The sequence below is a fragment of the Scyliorhinus torazame genome, chromosome 14 (assembly GCF_047496885.1).
Source record: "Scyliorhinus torazame isolate Kashiwa2021f chromosome 14, sScyTor2.1, whole genome shotgun sequence".
Lineage (NCBI taxonomy): Eukaryota > Metazoa > Chordata > Chondrichthyes > Carcharhiniformes > Scyliorhinidae > Scyliorhinus > Scyliorhinus torazame.
This window is the reverse complement of record NC_092720.1, coordinates 158,352,066-158,378,754: the sequence shown is the minus strand read 5'-3', so window position 1 is coordinate 158,378,754 and position 26,689 is coordinate 158,352,066.

The following is a 26,689-nucleotide window of genomic DNA, read 5'->3' as shown; positions in this document are numbered from 1 at the left end:
ACTGATCCCTGCAGAACACCACTAGTCACAGCCCTCCAATCAGAATGCACACTTCCATTGCTACTCTCTGCCCTCTAATACCTAGCCAGTTCTGTATTCACCTTGCCAGCTCACCTCTGATCCCGTGTTACTACACCTTTTGTACCAGTCTGCCATGAAGGACCTTGTCAAAGGCATGACTGAAGTCTATATAGACAACAGCCACTGCCTTGCCTGCATGAATCATCTTTGTGACCTCCTTGAAAAACGTGTACAAAGCCTTGGGATTTTCCTTAACCCTATTTGCCTATGACTTTTCGTGACCCCTTTTAGTTCTCCTGACTCATTGCTTAACTTTCTTCCTACTTTCCTTATATTCCACACAGGTTTCGTCTGTTACCACCCTTCCAGCCCTGAAAAATGCCTCCTTTTTCTTTTTGACGAGGCCAAGAATATATCTCGTTATCCAAGGTTCCCGACATTTGCCAGAAGAAACCCTTGTAGACACGTGGAGAACGTGCAAACTCCAATCACCGAAGACGGGAATAGTAACCTGGATCCCTGGTGCTGTGAGGCAGCAGTGGTAACTACAGTGTCAGCGTTCCACCAAAACTGGTGTCGTTTTTTTGACAATGTCACTCCGAAATGGATAACGGTCCATGCAACGAGAATATTTATGCTTTCACAAGGAGTTGATAAAATCCCCACATGAGATATTTAACATGGAATGTGAAGCAACAAACTGTCAGGGATTGAGGCAAGATGACTCTTTAACAAAGCAGCTTTGGCAAAGCGTCATCTGGACTCGAAACGTGAGCTCTTTTCTCTCCCTACAGATGCTGCCAGACCTTCTGAGATTTTCCAGAATTCTCTCTTTGGTGTCACGGATTGAGAATTGGCTAAACAGAGATAAGGAATAAGTGTCCGATTCTCACGTGGCAGCCTTTGACTAATGGGGTACTGGAAGGATCAATACTTTGGGTTAAAATCAGAAAATTCCTGATAATCTCAAGAGATGTGGCAGCATTAGTGGATAGACGCAGAGTTCACGTTTTGGTTCAAAAGTTCCTGCTGCAGAACCATTGAATTCATTCTGCATTACCTGTTATTTTTGTTTAAGATTTCACGAAGCCGAAGTATTTTGCTTTTAGGTCAGTACGGAGGCCCCAGCTGTTCACAATCTATTACAATGATTTGGATGTGGGCGCCAAATGTAATATTTCCAAGTTCAGGCATGATACAAAACTAGATGGGAAGGTGTTCAAAAATCGAGCTTTGACAGAGGGTCATCTGGACTCGAAACGTTAGCTCTTTTCTCTCCTTACAGATGCTGCCAGACCTGCTGAGATTTTCCAGCATTTTCTCTCACTAGGTGGGAATGTGTTTTGTGAAGAAGATGCAAACTGACTACAGGAGGATTTGGACAGACTTAGCTAGCGAACGGGCAAGAACATGCAGAATGTGCAAAAATGTGGGGTAATTCATTGTATTGGAAGGAACAGATGTGCACAGTATTTTCTAAACGGTAAGAAACTAGAAAGCGTCGATATACAAAGGGAAGCCTGTGTCCTTGTCCACAAGTTACTGAAGGCTAGTATGCAGGCGCAGCAAGTTACGAGAAGGCTGAGGGATTTTATGCCTTTGCAGTAAGAGTGAGGTCTTGCTTCAACTGTATCGGAGTTCAGTGAGTAACTACTGTGCATCGATTTGGTCCAGTTACATCTGAAGGGATATTTTTCTCACGGAGGGGAAACAACAAAGGTTCACTGGACTTGTTCCGAGGACGGAGGGATTTACACTGGTTTCTTCAATTTATTGAAGAGGAATATACTGACATTGAAGGTTGTCCTGAGAAGGTTGACCGGGTTGATTCCAGGAATTTAAAGTTATTTTTGAGGAAAGGTTGAGCATATTGGATCGGAGACAAATGAGAGTTGACTGCAGCTGAAACCCACGTTGACAGTTGGTGTGTGGCGTTGTGATCGTACGATGGTTAATACTCTGCGTTGTGGCCGCAGCAACCACGGTACCAATCCGAGCCATGGCAATGGATAATTTGCCACATTATCTCCAAAGTGAATGCATTGAGGAATCAAACATTTTCGTTCGTAAATACATTTTTTTCATGACACACTCTACTTATTGTTTCCAAACTGAGTGCATGTCTATGCCCTTGTTAGTGAAATGGTGAAACATATTATCAAGGGACAGTAGCTGTGCTCGCCGATGTATCACGAATGCTCAGGTCCCACAATTAAATCTCAATGTCAGTAAACTTCCACACTCATCAAAAGGTTCACACATTCTCCGATGAAGTATGTAACTGAAGCTTTTCAGAATTATCGAGCCCTGTGAATCACCGGCGCATTCACATGGGGGAGAAACAATTCAGATGCGAGGTATACGACAAATCATTGTCAAAATCATCAAACTTGCTTTCAGATCAACAAAGTCAGATGGGGATAAACCATTGAAATGCGCTTTTAGCAAAGAAGCTTTTGTAAGGTATTCGAACCTTCAGATACTCCAGAGAATTCACATGGGAGAGAAACCCTCAAAGTGTGAGATGCGTGATCAAATCTTTTTGAAGTCAGAGAAACTGCACACACATCAACACATGCATACTGGTGAAACCATTTAAGTGTGACATATGTAACAGAGGCTTTGCACAATCATTGGCTCTGCTGAATAACTCTCAAATTCACACTGGTTAGAAAAACATCGTCTGTGAGGGGGGGAAACTGAACAGTCACAGGGTCATCGACCTACCGTGAAGGCTATCAGTTTCACATGGGGAGAAACCATTCACCTGAAATGTGTGCAACAAATCCTACTCCAGATGATACCAGCTTCCGCTCCATCAAATGAATCATTCTTGAAATAAAGAGACAGCAATGCATGCACACAGGAGAGAACTGACTATAGGGCGATGTTTGTGACGAGGCTCTCACCCACGACGCTGGCCTCCCAAGACACCAGCGGATGTACACGGGAGAGAAAGTGTTCAATGTGCGATGTGTGATTAAACGTTCACTCACTCATTGACACTCCGCACACACCAATGTACGCTCACAGGGGAATGCTTATTGTCCAAGGAGTACAAGAAATCCTTCTCGAGATCGTAAAATGCCCTGCTTCAGCAGATACGATCCTGGACCAGTCTGCAACAGTTGCTAGATTACTGGACAGAAATGCAAATATTTTATTTAATTTCGGAAGACTCTGATCTCCAGAATGATTTTTATGCACAAATAGGGATGTGTGGCGGGATTCTCCGTTGTCTGACGCCGAAATCGGCGAAGGTGATTGGCCGGCGTATAAGTTCTGATGTCAAAATCGCAGCGGCCGTCACTTGATGCCAAATTGCAATTCCCGTTATCTCAGCAACAGTGTCAGTGCGGTCGGGAACGCCCGTACAGTAAACACCGTTGACATGTTGCATGCTCTGATCCTGAGGCTAAGTGTTGATGCCGTCATAAATGCCGCCATGCGCATGTCTCGCCAGGGACCCAGCAATTCTCCGGGGCATATCGGCAGCTAGAGCCGCATGCTCTATGCTGCTGTCCTGCTCGCCCTCAGCAAAGTGGGAATCTGTGGCCCTTTCGCGCCAGTTTTCCTGGTGCACGGTTCCCACGCCGGCGTGGGACATAACCCTAGAATAGGAGAATCTAGCCCAGGATAAATCTTCCACGCCGGCAGGAACTCAGCCCATACAGGGCTGAGCATCGGGTGATGTCCCGATGCCGTCCAGACAGCGTGCAGAGTACTCTGCAAGTATGTTGTTTTGGACGGAGCGGAGAATCGCAAAAGAGGCGCCACCCTCGATTCTGGACCACACGGGGATTATCCGGCCATCACCAAATGGAATTTCGGCGTTGTAGACCAGAGAATTCTGTCCGGAGACTTGCACTTGGCACTGGTGCTATGCCCTTAACAGTAGCCGGATCTGTCCATGTGCAGTGCCAGTTTTACTGGCGTGAAAGTCCTTGAATTCTGCGCCAGCATCAATGCTTAGTCTCATAAATGGAATATCCCACCCATGGTATATTAAAACAAATTTTATCACTGACACAGTATTAGTAATTTTAGCATCACAAAGAAAATTACATACAATTACCCATTAATAATCTTTAACAATACAGTGAAAATAATACGCGTATTCTCTCACAAACAAAGGCATCTCAGGTCACAATACACTTTTAAACACAGTTGCAGAGGCTTACATACTGGTTTAAGAGATGTTCTTTGAGACTGTTTTCAGAGATAGGTCCGAACACTGACAGAATAGCAGAAGCTCTGTATGGCCTCTTCAAAAACTGTCTTCGTAGCTTAACTTGCAGGAACCAAACCGAAAGCTCTGCCTGGTACACCGCTAAAATGCCTGGTCACCTAACTTCCTCCATTAGTTATATCATGTTACAAAGATTAACCCAATGTCTGCAACTATCTACTCCCCAGGGAACCTTCTTAAGACAAACAAAAAAAACAATAGCCCAAGCTTTTACGATGTTTTAATTGCACGTCTAGTTCCAACCCAGCTGCCATTCAAACCAGGATTTGTTTAAAACCATGATGTACCAGTCACATACGAACACAAATTTGTAACGCTTACTGCAGCAAATACACATCATGCAATATATCTGAAATTCTGACGTTCATCAAACCCCTTTAAAAAAATGAACCAACAATATGAAAAGATGGCTTAATTGCTCAAAGCCTTTCAACTCTAAACATTACTGTTTATTAAACACTACCAATACTCTGTAAGATATATATCATGTTACATTTAAGCATACAAATTTAAACCTGAGAATGGTCGATTTCACTCGTTCTTTTCCACATTCCACCTTTCGAGTTTTGTCACATTTCAAAGTTTTGATAAAACAACTTCATCATATTTACCGTCCTTCTACATGTGAACGTTTGGAGTAAATGGTTGTAAGCAATGAACTCCATCTGAGCAGTCTTGCATTTCCACCCTTCGTCTTTTCCCAAAAACTTTAATGGATTCTTGTTTGTATATATAATTGCCTTCGATAAATGGTTCGCAACAAAAATGCGAAACTGTTGTAATGTGAATACCAAGCTCAATACTTCCTTCCCAATGTCCGAATATTTATTTTGAGGCATTTTTAATTTCTGAGGAAAAATAACCCACACGCTGTTCTAATCATTCGTCGTCTTCCCACAATTGTACAGCACAAACAACCACATCACATGTAGCAATTGCTACCTTAAATTGGTTGGCATAATTAGGTGTCACCAACACTGGTTCCGTGGTTAAATCAGTCTTCAGATTACCTCCTGACATTATGATATCAAATACATTTCCTGGGCGGGATTCTCCGTTGGCTAACGCGATTGCGGAGAGAATCGGATCTGATGCCAAAATCGCGGTGGATGCTGATTTGATGCAAAATTGCAATTCTCTGCCACCGCGACAGTGGCATCAAACCACATGTACAGTAAGCACCGTTTGCATGTCATTAGGGGGCCCGACCAGTATTTTCCGAGGTCTCTGCGAATCTCCATCTCTGACGGCTAAAGTCCCCGATGGCGTAGTTCAGTTGTGCTTTTAAAAATCGTGAAACCGGCGCGTGGCTGCCGAGGGAGAGAGAGAGAGCAGGTAGGTACCAGAGAACTGCGACTGGGGGCTGCCGGCCCGGACATTGGCTGGGCTGGCCGGGGCGGGGAGAGGCCCTTCCAGGGCCAGATGGGAAGGGGACGACGTGGACGGACAGCAGACGAGGCCGAGTTATTGGAGTGAACCCCCACGGGGGGGCCCCACGGGACCGGGGTGGTGTCCAGTCACAGACTGCTATGACCGGGGCCTGCAAGCCAGCCATTTTGCTGCGCATCGCACTGACCACACACCCCGGCCCCATGTTCTGCAGCCTGACACCGGATGTATCGGTTCCCCCCCCCCCCCACGTGCACATCCCACCCCCCGCCAACCCCCCCCCCCCCACGTGGTCCGGCGTGTCGGCAACGGTTGATGAGTGGGAGTAGGCAGAGGGGAGGTGGATGGCGGCAGGGGGAGTGGTGGATAGCGGAAAGGGGGAAGTCGATGGCGGCAGTGTAGGCTTGGGACAGTACAGGAGCCCCGGGGGGGGGGGCGTAATTGGTTGGGGGGGTGACAGTAGGCAGGTGGGAGCGACGCATTGGCATTGGATCCAGTAAGGGCCAGGTCCCGGAGGGATACCGTGTGTTGCCGTCCGTCTTGGTGCGCAACGTAGGCGTATTGGGGGTTGGCGTCCAGCAGCTGGACCGTTCGACCCAGGGGGTCGGTCTTATGCTCCCCGTATGCTTCCAGAGAAGGACAGGTCCCGGAGTTGTCTGCCAGGATGGAAGCGAGACCCCGGAGATGGACTTACTAGGGAAGACAAACAAACGGTCGTGAGGGGTCTCGTTCGTGGCTGTGCAGAGGAGCGATCTAATGGAGTGGAGCACGTCGGGGAGGACCTCCTGCCAGCGGGGAAGCGGGAGACTTCTAGGCCAAAGGGCAAGAAGAACGGTCTTCCATACCGTCGCGTTCTCCCTCTCCACCTGCCCGTTTCCCTGCGGGTTGTAGCTCGTAGTCCTGCTTGAGGTGATGCCCTTACTGAGCAGGTACTGACACAGCACATCACTCATGAACGAGGTGCCCGGTCACTGTGGACGTATGCAGGGAAACCGAAAAGGGTGAAGGTGCTGTGCAGTGCCTTTATAACAGTTGCCGAGGCCATGTCGGGACATGGGATAGTGAATGGGAAGCTGGAGTGTTCGTCAATGACGGTCAGGAAGTATGTATTACGGTTGGTGGAAGGGAGGGGCCCTGTGAAGTCGATGCTGAGGCGCTCAATGGGCCGGGAGGCCTTTATCAGGTGGGCCTTGTCTGGCCAGTTGAAGTGCGGCTTGCACTCCCTGCAGACTTGGCAAACCCTGGTCATGGCTCTGACCTCCTCGGTGGAGTCGGGCAGGTTGCGGGCTTTAATAAAGTGGATAAGCCGAGTGACCCCCGGGTGACAGAGGTCAATGTGGATAGACCGAAGTTGGATGTCTTGCGCGCTGGTGCATGTGCCGCGGGACAGGGCATCTGGAGGCTCGTTGAGCTCCCCAGGATGATACTTAATATCGTACGTATATGTGGAGAGTTCGATTCTCCACCTCAAGATTTTGTCGTTTTATATTTTGTCCTGTTCTGTGTTGTCGAACATAAAGGCAACCGACCATTGGTCAGTGACGAGGGTGAACCTCCTACTGGCTAGTTAGTGCCTCCAATGCTGGACAGCTTCCACAATGGCTTGCGCTTCCTTCTCGACAGGGGAATGTCGAATCTCGGAGGCTTGGAGGGTTCTAGAAAAGAAGGCTACTTCCTGCCCGCCTGCTTGAGGGTGGCGGCTAGGGCGACGTCTGACGCATCGCTCTCGACCTGGAAAGGGATGGACTCGTCCACCGCGTGCATCGCAGCTTTGGCAATTTTTGCCTTGATGCGGCTGAAGGCCGCGTGGACCTCAGCCGTCTGGAATATAGTAGCTTTGATAAGTGGGCGGGCTTTGTCCGCATAGTTGAGGACCCACTGGGCGTAGTAGGAAAAGAGCCCCAGGCAGCGTTTGAGGGCCTTGAGGCTGGGGGAAGGGAAGTTCTATGAGGGGGCGCATGCAGTCGTGGGTCGGGCCCTAAGACCCCGTTTTCCATGACATAGCCGAGGATGGCTAGCCGGGTTGTGCGGAAAACGCACTTCTCTTTGTTATATGTGAGGTTGAGGGAGTGGGCGGCCTGGAGGAACCTCTGGAGGTTGGCGTCATGGTCCTGCTGATCATGGCCGTAGATGGTGACATTGCCCAAGTATGGGTATGCAGCCCGCAACCCGTAATGGTCCACCATTCGGTCCATCGTTCTCTGGAAAACAGAGACCCCGTTAGTGACGGCGAACGGGACCCTGAGGAAGTGGAACAGTCGGCCGGCTGTTTCAAAAGCAGTGTAGTGGCGCTCTTCCGGGCGGATCGGGAGCTGGTGGTAGGCAGACCTCAGATCTACCTTGGAGAACACCCGGTACTGTGCGATCTGGTTGACCATCTCCACTATGCGGCGGAGGGGGTACGCATCAAGTTCCTTGAACCGATTAATGGTCTGGCTATAGTCGACTACCATCCGATTCTTCTCCCCGGTCCTGACAACTAACACTTGTGCTCTCCAGGGGCTGTTGGTGGCCTCGATGACCCCCTCCCTGAAGAGTCGCTGGACCTCCGACTTCATAAAAAATCATGTTTTGTGCACTGTAGGGTGAGATTCGCGAAGACTGAAGGCGGGGGGGGGGGGGGGGAACCTTAAGGGTCGCGAGGCTACATACAGTAAGTGGGGTTTAGGGGTCCGCCAGATTTTAGGGTCAGGCTTCGGTGACTGCATTGGAAGTCGAGCCCAAGGAGTAGCGGGGTGCAGAGGTGAGGGAGGACATACAGTTTAAAACGGGCGTACTCAGTGCCCTGTATCGCAAGGTTCGCAACACAGTAGCCCCGGATCTGCACTGAATGTGATCCGGAAGCAAGGGAGATTGTCTGGGATGTGGGGTAGATGTGGAAGAAGCATCGCCTTAACCTGTCGGGGTGGGCGAAGCTCTCTGTGTTCCTGGAGTCGAAAGGACATGGGGGTCTCATGAGTATTGACCCGGACGGGCATCATCGAGTTCTTCAGGTGTTTTGGCCGCGACTGGTCGAGGGTGACTGCACTGAGCTGCTGGTAGTCTGCGTGGTCGGAGGTATCAGGGCCGTAAGATGGCGGGCCCCACGGGTCGCACGTGTCGGGCTAGGTCAGAGATGGCTACCAGGATGGCCGACCCCATCGGTCGCACGTGCCGGTTGGTGCTGAAGATGGCGGCCAATATGGCCAACCCCACTGGTCGTATGTGTCGGGCTGGGCTAAAGATGGTCTGAAGGGGGCGGTACCGGCAGGCATGCAGCCACATTGTGGGGTCTGCAGACCTGTGATTCCGTGAGTCGGGCCTGGTACGCTTTCGAATTCGGGGCTTTGGATCAGGCCAGACAGACTCTGGCGAAATGTCCCTTTTTGCCGCAGTCTCTGCATGTCGCGGTGCGGGCTGGACAACGCTGCCGGGTGTGCTGGCCCTGACCGCAGAAGTAGCAAGGCGGTCCCCCGGGCTGAACGGGCAGCCGCGCGGCACAGGCCTGGGACGTATTCAGGTCTGGTAAAGGCCGCGTCTGTGGTGCCCACGAGGGGTAGACTGGGTCTGCTGAGAACGCGCTCAGGCTCTGGTAGGCCAGCTCTAACGAGGAGGCTAGCTTTACCGTGTCCTGTAGGTCAGTGGCCCATTTTCTAGCAGCCGATACCGGAGGTAATTAGACCGGATCCCAGCCACGTAGGTGGCCCGGATCATCAGCTTCATGCGCTCGTCGGCCTTCTCATCCCTGTAGTTGCGGGCAAGTAGGGTCAGGCTCTCCAGATACTCGTCCAGCGATTCCCCGGCGCGTTGCCGGCGGGTAGTGAGGAGGTGGCGCGCGAACACTTTGTTCACGGGCTTTACGAACTGTCTCTTTAGAATTGCAACCGCCACGTCGTACGTAGCTGCGTCCTGAATCGTACCCGAGATTCGGTGGCTCGCCCGGGCGTGGATGAGGCGCAGCTTGAGGGCGTCGGAGGGTGGCGTCGCAGAGGAGTTGAGGTAGGCCTCAAAACAGCGAAGCCAATGGGAGAAGATTTACTTAGCTTCTGCTGCCCGTGCGTCGAGTTCCAATTTATCAGGCTTCAGAACGGCTTCCATAGTGAAGTCCTTGTGTAATAAATTGATGTACCATTAATCCACTCCTAGACGATGAGAGCGAGAGGACATAGGCTTTATTACACAAGAACTTGCCTGCCTGAGATCGGTGTAACAACTGAGCGCCGCCCCCAGGCAGCCGGTCTATATACCGTCCAGGGGGGCGGAGCCAGAGACTGTGCCCACCAGTGTTCCAGTACACTACATGGTAAAGGGATCATATTACAGTACTCTACAGACAACTTATTCTGGTGAATACATTCACCACATGCAGCCTTGAGAAAATTAAGTTCGCCCTGATCTCAGGTCTGCCTACCACCAGCTCCCCATACGTACTAGTGACTGCAAATCACTGCCATTGAGGCAGATTGGCTGCTCTATCACTTCTTAAGGGTTCCATTCAGTGTCACCATCGACCGCCTAGCCATCCTCGGCTATGTAGTGCGAAATGGAGTTAAAGGCCCCGACCCTGAACGCATGCGCCCCCTTATGGATTTCCCCCTCCCTCACTGCTCCAAGTCCCTGAAACGTTGCATAGGGTTTTTTAGCTACTACACCGAGTGGGTCCATAACTACGCGGACAAGGCCCGTCCCCTGATCCAATCCACAGCTTTTCCCCTGTCGATAGATGCCCGGCAGGCCTTCAGCCGCATCAAAGCAGACATTGCAAAGGCCACGATGCACGCCATCGACGAATCGCTCCCCTTCCAGGTCGAGAGCAATGCGTCCAACGTAGCTCTGAAGTCCACCCTCAACCAAGAGGGCAGACCCGTGGCCTTCTTCTCTCGTACCCTCCATACTTACTAGATCCGCCACTCCTCAGTCGAAAAGGAGGCCCAGGCCATAGAAGAAGCTTTGCGACATTGGAGGCATTACCTTGCCGGCAGGAGATTCACTCTCCTCACGGACCAACGGTTGGTTGCTTTCATGTTTGGTAATGCACAGCGGGGCAAGATAAAAAACGACAAGATCTTGCAGTGGAGGATCAAACTCTCCACCTACAACTACGAGATCTTGTATCATCCCGGGAAGCTAAACGAGCCTCCTGATCCCCTGTCCCGCGGGACATGTGCCACCACACAAGTGGACCGCCTCAGAGCCCTCCACGAGGACCTCTGCCACCCGATTTTTCCATTTTGTCAAGACCCGCAACCTGCCCTGCTCCATCGAGGAGGTCAGGACATCCCCCAGGGACTGCCAAATCTGCGCGGAGTGCAAACCGTACTTCTAACGACCAGAGAAAGCGCACCTGATAAAGGCTTCTCGTCCCTTTGAACGCCTCAGCATGGACTTCAAAGGCCCCCTCCCCTCTACCAACCGCAACACGTACTTCCTGAACGTGATTGACAAGTACTCCCGGTTTCCATTCGCCATCCCCTGCCCCGACATGACCGCAACCACCGTCATCAAGGTCCTCCATAGCATCTTTGCACTGTTCGGGTTCCCCGCTTACATACACAGTGATAGGGGTTCCTCCTTTATGAGTGACGAACTGCGTCAATTCCTGCTCAGCAAGGGCATCGCCTCGAGCAGGACGACCAGTTACAACCCCCGGGATAACGGACAGGTAGAGAGGGAGAACGGAACGGTCTGGAAGGCCGTCCTATTGGCCCTACGATCCAGGAACCTCCCAGTCTCCCGCTGGCAAGAATTCCCCCGGATGCCCTCCACTCCATCAGGTCACTGCTTTGTACAACCATCAATCAGACACCTCGCAAACGCCTCCTTGTCTGCTGTAGGAAGTCCTCCTATGGGACCTCGCTCCCGACCTAGCTGGGAACACCCGGACCCATCCTGCTCCGAAAATACGTGCGGGCGCACAAGTCGGACCCGTTGGTTGAGAGGGTCCATCTGCTCCATGCTAACCCAGTACGCCTACGCGGCGTACCCCGACGGCCGACAAGATAGGGTCTCCCTACGGGACCCGGCACCCGCCGGAACCCCACGCACTTCCCAGCCACCACTCCCACCCTCCCCTCCACGGCAGCACCTTACAGGAGGCTCGGTCCTTCCGCCGGCCCCGTCTAGGCCCCCCACCCACTGACGCCCCCCGCAGGTGATCCGTTTTCCCCACCAGCCGAAGGGTGCCGAAGCTGCCATGAAGATCGAAGCCACGCTCCCGGAGTCACAGACGCCCAAGCCTCCACCGGAGTCACCACCGAAGCTCCGACGATCACAGTGGATGGCCACTGATCGACTGATTGCTTCATTTCAATTGTAAATATAAACCATCAAATCTGCATAGCTATCAGAATTGTAAATAGTTACTAAACACTCTACGGAGGTATTACGGTACCTGCATAACTAATTATACCACGTTGCCATGTTTTGTAGTTTCAGGCCACCACCCCCGCTGGACTCATTTTTAACTGGGGGGGGGGGGGAGAATGTGGTATTATAGGTATTACGGTACCTGATAGGCTGAAGCACCATTGGTGGAAACTGTATGCTTTCTATTGGTTAGAATGTATGATAGCTCCGCCCTGCTAGGCGGGGTATAAGAACCAGTGCCTCCCCAGCAGCCTTCAATCTGTACCTGAGCTTCTGGCGGAAACATCTAGCTTATTCGAGTCTTCAGTTGGACTACAACCTCGCTTTAGTGGTCATTGATCGTGGATCACCCAATTAAGAGACGGTTGCACGAAAATTATTCAATTCCAGTCCACCGCAGACCCGCACAGCTTCGTTGAGGAGGTGCGCCAACAAAAGGTTCTGTACGGCATAGATGAAAGGGTAGTAAAGCTAATACTTATGAGCCTTAGCCAGTCCGTAAGATCAGCCCAGCCAGAATCCCAAAATGTAGCAGGAAGAACCCTACAGGAAATGAAAACAGCCATATTAGATGCCATCGGGTATAACAAATGAGAGCCAGTTGGGGGTTTAAATCACTGCAGACAAAAGAAGAGAGAACAGCCAACCGCGTTTGCTCGTCGTCTATGGATTCATTTCATGGCAGTCTACGGACAATTGAACCGCACACACCTAAATGAGGAGGACACCTTAGTCTCGCATGCCACAGACGCAGGTCAAAAGGCTTGTGTAAACTACGACCCCGCAGCCAACACACACACAATGAGGTTTGGTAACTTAAATGGCTTTCTAGAGCATGGGAACAAACCCTACACCGACGGACAGATCAGGACGATATAGAAGCCAACATGCACCCAGTGAGGACAAGCCAGTGGCCCGCATGGCAAAACGAGGGTCGAGGAAAGTACAATATCCCAGGGAACCATACCCAAGGGAGCAATACACCAGAGAGCCTGCTCCACCTTACCCGCCCCAGGAGTCATGTTACAACTGTGCGCAGTCAGGACACTTCGCCCGAGATTGCAGGAGCATCAGCTGGACCAGCACCCAGATATGAAAGAGAACACCACCCATAGAAGCTACAAGGCCCCAAATTGCCAGGGGGATGGGAGACGAGCTGTAGTCCAGAAGCCAGTGTTGAGAGTAGTGAGGTATTGAGGAGGGTATCAAGGTCGCAGGAGTGTACCGGCAGACAGGAAGGTGTGTTGAAGTGTGCCTACTTCAATGCAAGGAGCATCCAGAATAAGGTAGGTGAACTTGGAGCATGGATTGGTACTTGGGACTACAATGTTGTGGGCATTACGGAGACATAAGACCATAAGACATAGGAGCGGAAGTAAGGCCATTTGACCCATCGAGTCCACTGCACCATTCAATCATGGCTGATTTCAACTCCATTTACCCGCTCTCTCTCCATAGCCCTTAATTCCTCGAGAAATCAAGAATTTATCAACTTCTGTCTTAAAGACACTCAACGTCCGGCCTCCACCGCCCTCTTTGGCAATGAATTCCACAGACCCACCATTCTTTGGCTGAAGAAATTTCTCCTCATCTCTGTTCTAAAGTTCTTTTATTCCTTTTATTCTAAGGCTGTGCCCCCGGGTCCTAGTCTCCCCTGCTAATGGAAACAACTTCCCTACATCCACCCTATCTAAGCCATTCATTATCTTGTAAGTTTCTATTAGATCTCCCCTCAACCTCCTAAACTCCAATGAATATAATCCAAGGACCTCAGATGTTAATCACATGTTAGGCCTACCATTCCTGGGATCATCTGTGTGAATCTCCGCTGGACCCGCTCCAGTGCCAGTATGTCCTTCCTGAGGTGTGGGGCCCAAAATTGCTCACAGTATTCTAAATGGGGCCTAACTAATGCTTTATAAAGCTTCAGAAGTACATCCCTGTTTTTATATTCCAAGCCTCTTGAGATGAATGACAACATTGCATTTGCTTTCTTAATTACGGACTCAACATGCAAGTTTACCTTTAGAGAGTCCTGGACTAGGACCCCCAAGTCCCTTTGCACTTCAGCATTTTGAATTTTGTCACCGTTTAGAAAATAGTCCATGCCTCTATTCTTTTTTCCAAAATGCATGGTTAGAACAGGGACAGGAATGATTATTGGAAGTTCCGGGGTATAGATGTTTCAGTAAGAGTAGGGAAGGTGGTAAAAGAGGTGGAGGAGTAGCATTGTTAATCAAGGATAATTTAACGGCTGCAGGAAGGCAGTTCGAGGGGGATCTGCCGACTGAAGTAATATGGGCTGAAGTTAGAAATAGGAAAGGAGCGGTCACGTTGTTTGGAGTTTTCTATAGGCCACCAAATAGTAATAGAGATGTGGAGGAAGAAATTGCAAAACAGATTATGGATAGGTGTGGAGGTCTCAGGGTAGTTGTCATGGGTGACTTTAACTTTCCATATATTGATTGGAACCTCTATAGGTCGAACAGTTCGGATGGGGCAGTTTTTGTACAATGTGTGCAGGAGGGTTTCCTGACACAATGTGTGGATAGTTTGACAAGAGGTGGAGCCACATTGGATTTGGTACTGGGTAATGAACCGGGCCTCATGTTAGATTTGTTTGTTGGAGAGCACTTTGGAGAGAGTGAGCACAATTCGGTGTCTTTCACTATTGCAATGGAGAGGGATAGGGCCATACGGCAGGGCAAGATTTATAATTGGGGGAGTGGTAATTATGATGCGATTAGGCAAGAATTTGTGAGCAAAAGATGCGAACAGAAACTGTCAAGGAAAGGCACAAATGAAAAGTGGAGCTTGTTCAAGGTACAAATACTGCCTGTCCATGGTAGGTATGTCCCTGTCAAGAAGGGAGCAAATTGCCATGTGAGTGAACTATGGTTCAGAAAAGAGGTTGAATGGCTTGTCAATAGGAAAAAGGAAGCGTATGTAAGGATGAGAAAACAAGGTTCAGTTGGGTCGCTTGAGGGTTACTATGTAGCAAGGAATGAGGTAAAAAGAAAGGGTTTCGGAGAGCTAGAAGGGGGCATGACAAGTCCTTAGCGGGTCGGATCAAGGAAAACCCTAAGGCTTTTTACTCTTATGTGAGAAATGAAAGAATGACCATGGTGAGGTCAGGGCTGGTCAAGGACAGTAGAAGGAACTCGTGCATGGAGTCAGAGGAGATAGGAGAGGCGTTGAATGAATATTTTTCTTCAGTGTACACCAAGGAAAGGGGCCATGTTTCTGAGGATAAGAGTGTGATGCAGGCGGGTAGGCTGGAGGAGGTAGATGTTCTGAGGAAGGATGTATTAGCAATTTTGAAAAACCTTAGGGTCGTCAAGTCCCCTGAGCCAGATGGGATATATCCTAGGATTCTTTGGGAGGCAAGGGATGTGTTTGCAGAGCCTTTGGCTTTGATCTTTGGGTCCTCACTGTCCACGGCGATAGTGCCAGAGGAGTGGAGAGTGGCGAAAGTTGTTCCTCTGTTCAAGAAAGGGCATAGGAATGACCCTTGTAATTACAGGCCATTTAGTCTTACTTCGGTGGTCGCTAAGTTAATGGAAAAGGTCCTGAAGGATAGGATTTATGACCATTTGGAAAGATGCAGCTTAATCCGGGATAGTCAACACAGATTTGTTAAGGATAAGTCTTGCCTCACAAATTTGATTGAATTCTTTGAGGACGTAACTAAGTGTGTAGATGAAGGTAGAGCAGTTGATTTTAGTAAGGCGTTTGGTAAGGTTCCCATGGTCGGCTCATGAAGAAAGTAAGAAGGTGTGGGATAGAGGGAAATTTGGCCAATTGGATAAGTAACTGGCTATCACATAGAAGACAGAAGGTGGTGGTGGATGGAAAGTTGTCAGACTGGAGACCAGTTACCAGCGGTGTACGGCAGGGATCACTGCTGGCTCCTCTGCTATTTGTGATTTTTATCAATGATTTGGAGGAGGGGGCTGAAGAGTGGGTCAGTAAATTTGCTGCAGTAGTGGATGAGGTGGAGGGCTGTTGTAGGCTGCAAAGAAACATCGAAAAAACATAGACCATAGAACATTACAGTGCAGTACAGGCCCTTCGGCCCTCGATGTTGTGCCGACCTGTGAATCCACTCTAAAGGCCATCTACACTATTCCCTTATCGTCCATATGTCTATCCAATGACCATTTGAATGCTCTTAGTGCTGGCGAGTCCACTACTGTTGCAGGCAGGGCATTCCACGCCCTTACTACTCTCTGAGTAAAGAAAATACCTCTGACACCTGTCTTATATCTATCTCCCCTCAATTTAAAGCTATGTCCCCTCGTGCTAGACATCACCATCCAAGGAAAAAGGCTCTCACTGTTCACCCTATCCAATCCCCTGATCATCTTGTATGCCTCAATTAAGTCACCTCTTAACCTTCTTCTCTCCAACGAAAACAGCCTCAAGTCCCTCCGCCTTTCCTCATATGATCTTCCCTTCATACCAGGCAACATTCTGGTAAATTTCCTCTGCACCCTTTCCAATGCTTCCACATCCTTCCTATAATGCGGCGACCAGAATTGCACGCAATACCCCAAATGCGGCCACACCAGAGATTTGTACAGCTGCAACATGACCTCATGACTCCGAAAGTCAATCCCTCGACCAATAAAAGCTAGCACACCGTACGCCTTCTTAACAACCCTCTCAGCCTGGGTGGCAACTTTCAGGGATCTATGTACATGGACACCGAGATCTGTCTGCTCATCCACACTGCCAAGAATCTTACCATTAGCCCAGTACTGTATCTTCCTGTTATTCCTTCCAAATGAATCACCTCACACTTTTCTGCATTAAACTCCATTTGCCACCTCTCAGCCCAGCGCTGCACCTTATCTATGTCCCTCTGCAACTTGTAACATCCTTCCGCACTGTCCACAACTCCACCGACTTTAGTGTCATCTGCAAATGTACTCACCCATCCTTCTACGCCCTCCTCCAGGTCATTCATGAAAATGACAAACAGCAGTGGCCCCAAAACAGATCCTTGTGGTATACCACCAGTAACTGGACTCCAGTCAGAACATTTCCCATCAACCACCACCTTTTGTCTTCTTCCAGCTAGCCAATTTCTGATCCAAACTGCTAAATCACCCTGAATCCCATGCCTCCGTATCTTCTGCAGTAGCCTACCGTGGGGAACCTTATCAAACGCTTTACTGAAATCCTTATACACCACATCAACTGCTTTACCCTCATTCACCTGTTTGGTCACCTTCTCAAAGAACTCAATAAGGTTTGTGAGGCACGATCAACCCTTCACAAAAACGTCATGACTATCTCTAATCATAGGATGCAGAGCTGGGCCGCAAAATGGCAGATGGAGTTTAACCCTGATAAGTGCGCGGTAAATCATTTTGGTCGGAAAAATTTGAATGCGAATTACAAGGTCAATGGCAGTGTTCTGAGGAATGTGGAGGAACAGAGAGAACTTGAGGTTCATGTCCACAGATCTCTGAAGATTGCCACTCAAGTGGATAGAACCGTGAAGAAGGCCTATAGTGTGTTAGCGTTTATAAACAGGGGGCTTGAGTTTAAGAGCCGTGGGGTTATGCTGCAACTGTTCATGACCCTGGTGAGACCACAGTTGTGTGCAGTTCTGGTCACCTCACTATATGAAGGATGTGGAAGCATTGGAAAGGGTGCAAAGGAGATTTACCAGGATGCTGCCTGGTTTGGAGCATAGGTCTTATGAAGAAAGGTTGAGGGAGCTAGGTATTTTCTCTTTGGGGTGGAGGAGGATGAGAGGCGACTTAATAGAGGTTTATAAGATGATGAGGGGGGATTGATAGAGTGGACGTTCAGAGACTATTTCCTCTGTGGATGCAACTGTTACAATGGGGCATAACTATCAGTTTCAGGATGGGAGATATCGGAGGGATGTCCCAGGTAGGTTCTTTACTCAGAGAGTGGATAGGGTGTGGAATGGACTGCCTGCTGTGGTAGTGGAGTCGGACACTTTAGGAACTTTCAAGCGGTTATTGGATAGGCACATGGAGCACACCAGGATGACAGGGAGTGGGATAGCTTGATCTTAGTATCGGACAAGGCTCGGCACAGCATCGAGGGCCGAAGGGCCTGTTCTGTGTTGTACTGTTCTATGTTCTGTATTCTATGTCCCAGCTGCCCCCAGCACACTGTGAGCAGTTTCCCGCCACTTCTCATGGCAGGGACACTTCAGCAATGCCACTTCATTCTTGTTTCCCTCCTCCTTCCTCTCTTCTTCGGTCACACTACACCGACTCCATATGCCAGTTACTCCCCAGGCCAAATGTAATTGCGGCTAAGAAATATAGAAAACTGACCACCTAGCAATTCGGCTGGTTAAGCAAAGGCGCAACTTCCCATGGTTGTGAGCTCAGATGGAAACTGGTCGAATAAATTGTCCACCCACTCCCTGAATCGACCACAAGCTGCGAGTGTCTCTGCATTTTATAAATTAGCATTTCTTGTCTCTCCAAAATGGTATTTTTTTTTAAAATGAGGGAGTCACACATTCATAACGGGAGTAAGGAGAGACAGACTAATAAAATGAGATATTAACCAAAGATAATAACAGATACTATGCTTGCTCCCACAGGATTACACGGAAAACAGAAAACACAGGATGAAGCAAGGACTGCTGACATGCGTTTGGATCCTCGCTGGACTTCTAAAACTGCGCGCGCAACGAAATTTCGTTAGACACTATAGCAGCCCCGAACCCTACCACCCAACAGGCCACCACCAGCCCGGACACTACACCACACATAAAGACAGACATAGAAACCCCCGCCTGGTGCAAAACCATTGCCAAATGGAACCCACTTTCATACATAGTAGAGGCCGTTCTATTAATTGCAATAATCTACAGTGTCATTCAGACACTCCGACTCTGTAAATGGTGAGCAAAATCCTCCCGTTCCTCGATATACACAGTCCGAGCCCCCTTCTTTGGAATTCAACAAAATTGAACTCATGTAATCATCGCTGCCAAAAATAAACCACGTACCTCTTTTACTTTATTAGGATTAAGTAGAAATGTGATGCTTCTGTTTGAAATGTTGTACTGTATATAAGTTCTTTGCTATTCACCAGCAGCATGAGAGTAGCTTAGATAGCCTTAGCTAGAGATGAACTGTGCGGATAAACTAAATGTTATAGTGAGCTAAATGATAGTAACCGTTAGAGATTAATTAATTTATGAATATATTAATGGAATATTAGGTAAATGTCCCAAACTATAAGATAGACTAGAGTAGAACCTTGTCTTTACCAAGGGTGACCGGTCCACCAAGGATGAACAAGGATCAATAGTGTGATCCACCACACTTCACGCTCAGGATCAAAAGGACGGAATGTATCCATCTAAGATGGCCACCTGCAAATCCACATGGGCCAACCCAGGACTCAGATAGAAAGTATATGTGTATCTAAAACACAGGTAAACAGACCTGACCGAACCCCCCCCCCCCCCCCCCCCCCCACCGCCCCCCCCCCCCCCCCCCCACTCGTTTCCATTTTAACGGCCCATTTTCCCAGGACACTAGAACTCCAATCAAGCAACCAGTACAGCCACAGACTGATCGGCGCCACTCCGTTGCTCAGAAAGCACAACTGCCAAGGTCAATGACCACTAAGTACCCGCCCAGCTACCAAGGCTCCCACCCCTTTATTGGCCGAAATCAAGAGAGTGATTAGGGTCCTGTCGAACTATTGGGTCCAAGGATTAGGACCGCACCAATGGGCGTGTAATACCAGAGGGATAAAGGAGAGCGCAGCCATGTGTTTTTTGGATCCGACCTGTGCCAACCCAATTGCAGCAGGAACAGCCAGCTAAGTTCAAGACCGCTACCTGGTGGATGAGGCCAGCAGAGACAGAGCCACTTTCTGCGGACCAGCCAAGTGAAATCCAGATAAAGACCTTTATTCATTTGCACAGTGCCAGTCGCCCTGATGTTAAGTATAGGTTATTGTAGTTGATAGGCGTAGTTTAACTCGTAGCAGTTATTGTGTTTGCATGTTGAGATAATTCTTGTGTATGTAAATAAACCATCTTTTGAACTAACTAACTGGTTGTGTGGTAATTTTATCGATATAAGGGAAAGGCTTGTGGTTCATCGAGATAAATAGAAATACCCGTAGTATTGGCGACACTATTGGGACCTAGAAACAGAAGAACAGCTAGCAGTGCCCTACAGTAAAGCCAATGTAAACCAATGTCCTCAGTCTATCTAACCAATGCCCTTGAGTAGTCTATGTAAACATTGCCCTACAGTAAACTCTATGTCAAGTGTCACACATTAAAGTCTATTTGTAAACAGGGGCAGCACGGTAGCATTGTGGATAGCACAATTGCTTCACAGCTCCAGGGTCCCAGGTTCGGTTTCGGCTTGGGTCACTGTCAGTGCGGAGTCTGCACATCCTCCCCGTGTGTGCGTGGGTTTCCTCCGGGTGCTCCGGTTTCCTCCCACAGTCCAGAGATGTGTAGGTAAGGTGGATTGGCCATGATAAATTGCCCTTAGTGTTCAAAATTGCCCTTGGTGTTGGGTGGGGTTATTGGGTTATGGGGATAGGGTGGAAGTGTGGGCTTGGGTAGGGTGCTCTTTCCAAGAGCCGGTGTGGACTCGATGGGCCGAATGGCCTCCTTCTGCACTGTAAATTCTATGATTCTATGATTTAACTGTGCCCTACAATAAAGGCAACGTAAACAGTACCCTACACTTATGTCGATGTAAACAGTGCCCTACGGTTAAGTCTTTGTAAACAGTGCCCACGCTAAAGTATATGCGAACAGTATTCGAAAGTCAAGTCTATGTAAAAAGTGCCCTTCAGTAAAAACTATGTTAGCATTGCCCGACAGTAAAGTCTATTTCACCAGTGTCCCATAGTAAAGTCTACGTACCCAGTACCCTTCAGTAAAGTCTATTTTACAGTGGCCTGCAATATAGTCTGTTTAAACAGTGCCCTACAGTAATGTCTATGTAAGCAATGCCTTCCAGGAACGTCAATTTAACGGTGCCCGAGAGTAAAGTACATTTAAAAGTGCCTTGAAGGAAAGTCTATTTAACGCTGTGCTACCGTATAGTCTTTTTCACAGTGCCCTACAGTAAAGTCTATTTAAACACTGCCTTTAAGTAAAGTCTATTTAAATGGTGCCGTACAGTAAAGTCAATGGGTGGAATTCTCTGATAATGGGGCTATGTCCCTGCGTCCGGAAGAAAACGGGCACAAATCACTCTGGACTTACCTGGAGAAAGTCCAGAGTGATTCTCCATTTTGCAGAGGGCTAGCAGGGCCCCGTATCGGCAGCCGGAGCTGTGAGGAGCGCCCTCCCCCCGCCCCCCCCCCCCCCCCCGCCCAACCCCACACCCCCACCAGGGCGTCCGCGGAATAAGTCCGCAGCCGCCACTCCGAGCTCCCGCCAGGTGGAACCATGAGTGAACCACACCGGCGAGAACTCGGCCAGTTGCCGGCGGAGAATCGCAGCGGGGGGCCTCTTTCAATGGCCCGCACCCGGTGTCACGTCAACCACGCACGCGCGATTGGCTGCAATTCTCCTTTGCACCCACGGAGAAATTTCACTGAAATGACTGCACGATGACATCAATATGCTCCATCCCACCATCAGACTCACCATGAACTACTCTCCAGAATCGGTTGCATTCTTGGACACACTCATCTCCATCAAGGGCGGTCACCTCAGCACTTCGCTTTACCGCAAGCCCACGGATAACCTCACGATGCTCCACTTGTCCAGCTTCCACCCTAAACACATTAAAGAAGCCATGCCCTATGGACAAGCCCTCCGTATACACAGGATCTCCTCAGATGAGTAGGAGCGTAACAGACATCTGCAGAAGCTGAAAGATGCCCTCATACGAGCGGGATATTGTGCTCGACTTATCGATCGACAATTCCAATGCGGCACAGCAGGAAATCACACCGACCTCCTCAGAAGACAAACCTGGGGCGCATCCGACAGAGTACCCTTCGTCATCCAGGTCTTTTCCGGAGCGGAGAAACTACAACATCTTCTTCGCAGCCTTCAACATATCATCGATGAAGACGAGCATCTTGCCAAGGCCATCCCCACACCCCCACTACTTGCCTTCAAACAACCTCGCCGTCTTTGCAGCAAACTACCCAGCCTTCAGAACAGCGACCACAACACCACACAACCCTGCCACGGCAATCTCTGCAAGACGTGCCAGATCATCGACATGGGTACCACCATTACAAGTGAGAACACCACTCACCAGGTACGTGGCACAAACCCGTTTGACTCAGCCGATGTTGGCTACCTCATACGCTGCAGGAAAGGATGTCCCAGAAAGTGGTACATTGGCGAGACCATTCAGGCGCTGCGACAACGGATGAACAGACATTATGCGACAATCGCCAGGCAGGAATGTTCCATTCCAGTCGGGGAACACTTCAGCAATGAAAGGCATTCAGCCTCTGATCTTCGGGTAAGCATTCTCCAAAGCGTCCTTCAGGAAGCGCGACAACGCAGAATCGCCGAGGAGAAACTTATAGCCACGTTCCGCACACATGAGAACGCCCTCAACCGGGACCTTGGATTCATGTCTCATTACAGTCACCCCCCCACCATCTGGCCTGGGCTTGCGGAATCCTACCAACTATCCTGGCTTCAGACAGTTCATACATCTTTAACCTGTAATTATCCCTCGCTCCAGTTGCTCCGTCTGGACCTGTAAAGACGTAATTACCTGCAAAAACTCGCATTCAAAGTATCGGATTGCATCTTTGACTTTGTCTATATATATGTTTCTGGAGCATACCTCTTCATTCACATGAGGAAGGAGCAGGGCTCCAAAGCTAGTGATTCGAAATAAACCTGTTGGGCTTGAACCTGGTGTTGAAAGACCTCTTACCATGTAAAGTGTGTCCTACAGTAAAGTCTATTTTACAGTGCCCTACAGGAAAGTCTGCTTGAACAGTGCCTTACTGCAAAGTCTATTTAAACAGTAAAGTCTATGTAAATAATGCCTTGCAGGAAAGTCTATTTAACAGTGCGCAACAGTAAACTCTTTTTCACAGTGCCATACATTAAGTCTATTTAAACAGTGTGCTAAAGTAAAATCTATTTAAGCAGTGCCCTACAGTAAAGTCTAATTAATCAGTGTCCTACAGTAAAGTCTATGTAAACAGTGTCCTACAGAAAAGTCTCTGTAAATAGTACTCTACAGAAAAGTCTATTCAAACAGTCCACAAAAGTAAAACCCAGTTAAACAGTGCCCTACAGTAAAGTCTATTTAAACAGTGTCCCACAGTAAAGTCTATCTAAACAATGCCCTATCTAAATTCCTTGTAAACAGTGCCGCGATTAATGTCGATGTGAACAGTGTCCTAGAGTAAAGTCTATTTAAAGGATTCCTGCAGTAAATTATATTTAACAGTGCCATACAGTAATGTCTACTTAATAGTTCCTTCCAGTAATTTGTATTTAACATTGCCCTACAGTACAGTCTATACTGGGCTAATGGTAAGATTCTTGGCAGTGTGAATGAGCAGAGAGATCTCGGTGTCCATGTACATAGATCCCTGAAAGTTGCCACCCAGGTTGAGAGGGTTGTTAAGAAGGCGTACGGTGTGTTAGCTTTTATTGGGAGTGGGATTGAGTTTACGAGCCATGAGGTCGTGTTGCAGCTAAACAGCACTCTGGTGCGGCCGCATTTGGAGTATTGCGGGCAATTCTGGTCACCGCATTATAGGAAGGATGTGAAAGCATTAGAAAGGGTGTTGCCTGGTCTGGAGGGAAGATCTTATGAGGAAAGGCTGAGGGACTTGAGGCTGTTTTCGTTAGAGAGAAGAAGGTTAAGAGGTGACTTAATTGAGGCATACAAGATGATCAGAGGATTGGATAGGGTGGTCAGTGAGAGCCTTTTTCCTCGGATGGTGATGTCTAGCACGAGGGGACATACCTTTAAATTGAGGGGAGATAGATATAAGACAGATGTCAGAGGTAGGTTCTTTACTCAGAGAGTAGTAAGGGCGTGGAATGCCCTGCCTGCAGCAGTAGCGGACTCGCCAACACTTAGGACATTCAAATGGTCATTGGATAGACATATGGACAATAATGGAATAGTGTAGATGGGCTTTAGAGTGGTTTCACAGTTCGGTGCAACATCGAGGGCCGAAGGGCCTGTACTGCGCTGTAATGTTCTCTGTTATATGAATCTGAACGGGTAGCGGGCATCCTGAAGGGGGAGGTCAAACAGGCATTGGTCGTTGTACATATTAGTACTAACGACATAGGCAGGAAAGGGCGTGTGCTCCTGCAGCAGGAGTTCAGGGAGCTAGGCAGAAAGTTAAAAGACAGGACCTCTCGGGTTGTAATCTCGGGATTACTCCCAGTGCCAGTGAGGCTAGAAATAGGAAGATAGAGCAGCTAAACACGTCGCTCAGCAGCTGGTGCAGCAGGGAGGGTTTCCGTTATCTGGACCACTGGGAGCTCTTCCGGGGCAGGTGGGACCTCCATAAGAAGGTCGGGTTGCATCTAAACTGGAGAGGAATTAATATCCTGTCCGCGAGGCTTGCTAGTGTCACAAAGGAGGGTTTAAGCTAGTATGACATGGGGGTGGGTACCGAAGCAATAGGTCAGAAGGTGAAAGCATTGAGGGAGAACCAGGGAATAAGGCCAGTATGGCTCTGAGGAAGAGAAGGCCGGGAGATGTTCCTGAAAACAGCGGATCTGGTGGCCTGAATTGCATATGTTTTATTGCAAGAAGTATTACGGGTAAGGCAGATGAATTTAGAGCTTGGATTAGTACTTGGAACTATGATGTCGTTGCATTACAGCGGCCTGGTTGAGTGAAGGACAGGATTGGCAGCTAAACGTTCCAGGATTTAGATGTTTCAGCCGGGATAGAGGGGGATGTAAAACGGGTGGCTGATTGCGCTACTGGTTAGGGAGAATACCACAGCTGTACTACTGGAGGACACCACAGAGGGCAGCGAGGCTATATGGTTAGAGATCAGGAATAAGAAGGGCGCAGTTACAATGTTGGGGGTTTACTACAGGCCTCCCAACAGCCAGCGGGAGATAGAGGAGCTGAAAGGTAGACAGATTTTTAAAACGAGTAATAGCAACAGGGGTGTTGTGTTGGGAGACTTCAACTTTCCCAATATTGACTGGGACTCACTTAGTGCTCGGGACTTAGATGGGGCAGAGTTTGTAAAGTGCATCCAGGAGGGCTTCTTAAAATGATATGTAGATATTCCAACTGGGGAAGGGGCTGTACTGGACCTGGTATTGGGGAATAAGCCCGGCCAGGTGGTAAAAGTTTCAGTCGGGGAGCATTTCGTGAACAATGACCACAATTCAATAAGTTTTAAAGTTCTGGGGGACAAGGATAAGAGTGGTCCTAGGGTGAATGTGCTAAATTGGGGGAAGGCTAATTATAACAATATTAGGCGGGAACTGAAGACCCTAGATTGGGTGCGGATGTTTTAGGGTAAATCAACATCTGACATGTGGGAGGCTTTCAAATGTCAGTTGAAAGGAATTCAGGACTGGCATCTTCCTGTGCGGAAGAAGGATAAATATGGCAAATTTCGGGAACCTTGGATAACGAGTGAAATTGTAGGCCTCGTCAAAAAGAAAAAGGATGCATTTGTCAGGGCTAAAAGGCTGGGAACAGACGAAGTACGTGTGGAATATAAGGAAAGTAGGAAGGAACTTACGCAAGGAGCCAGGAGGGCTGGAAGGGGTCACGAAAGGTCATTGGCAAATAGGGTTAGGGAAAATCCCAAAGCTTTCTACACGTACATGAAAAGCAAGAGGGTAGCCAGGGAAAGGGGTGGCCCACTGAAGGACAGGGGAGGAGCGAGAGGAAATGGGCGAGGAAAGAAATGAATAATTTGCATCAGTATTCAACAAAGAGAAGGAATTGGTGGATGTTGAGTCTGGAGAAGGGTGTGTAGATAGCCTGGGTCACATTGAGATCCAAAAAGACGAGGTGTTGGGCATCTTGAAAAATATTAAGGTAGATAAGTCCCTAGGGCCTGATGGGATCTACCCCAGAATACTGAAGGAGGCTAGAGAGGAAATTGCTGAGGCTTTGACAGAAATCATTGAATCCCCACTGTCTTCAGGTGATGTCCCGGAGGACTGGAGAATAGCCAGTGGTGGTCCTTTGTTTAAGGAGGGTTGGAAGGATAATCCAGGGAACTACAGGCCGGTGAGCCTTACGTCAGTGGTAGGGGAATTACTGAAGAGAATTCTTCGAAATAGGATCTACTCCGATTTGGAAGCAAATGGACGTATTAGCGAGAGACAGCATGATTTTGTGAAGCAGAGGTCGTGTCTCACTAACTTGATCGAGTTTTCGAAGAGGTCACAAAGATGATTGGTGCAGGTAGGGCAGTGGATGATGTCTATCTGGACTGCAGTAAGGCCTATGACACGGTCCCTCATGGTCGAGTGGTGCAAATGATGAAGTCACACGGGATCAGCGGTGAGCTGGCAAGATGGATACAGAACTGGCTCGGTCATAGAAGGCAGAGAGTAGCAATGGAAGGATGCTTTTCTAATTGGAGGGCTGTGAGTAGTGGTGTTCCGCAGGGATCATTGCTGGGACCTTTGCTGTTCGTAGTATATATAAATGATTTGGAGGAAAATGTAATTGGTCTGATTAGTAAGTTTGCAGACGACACAAAGGT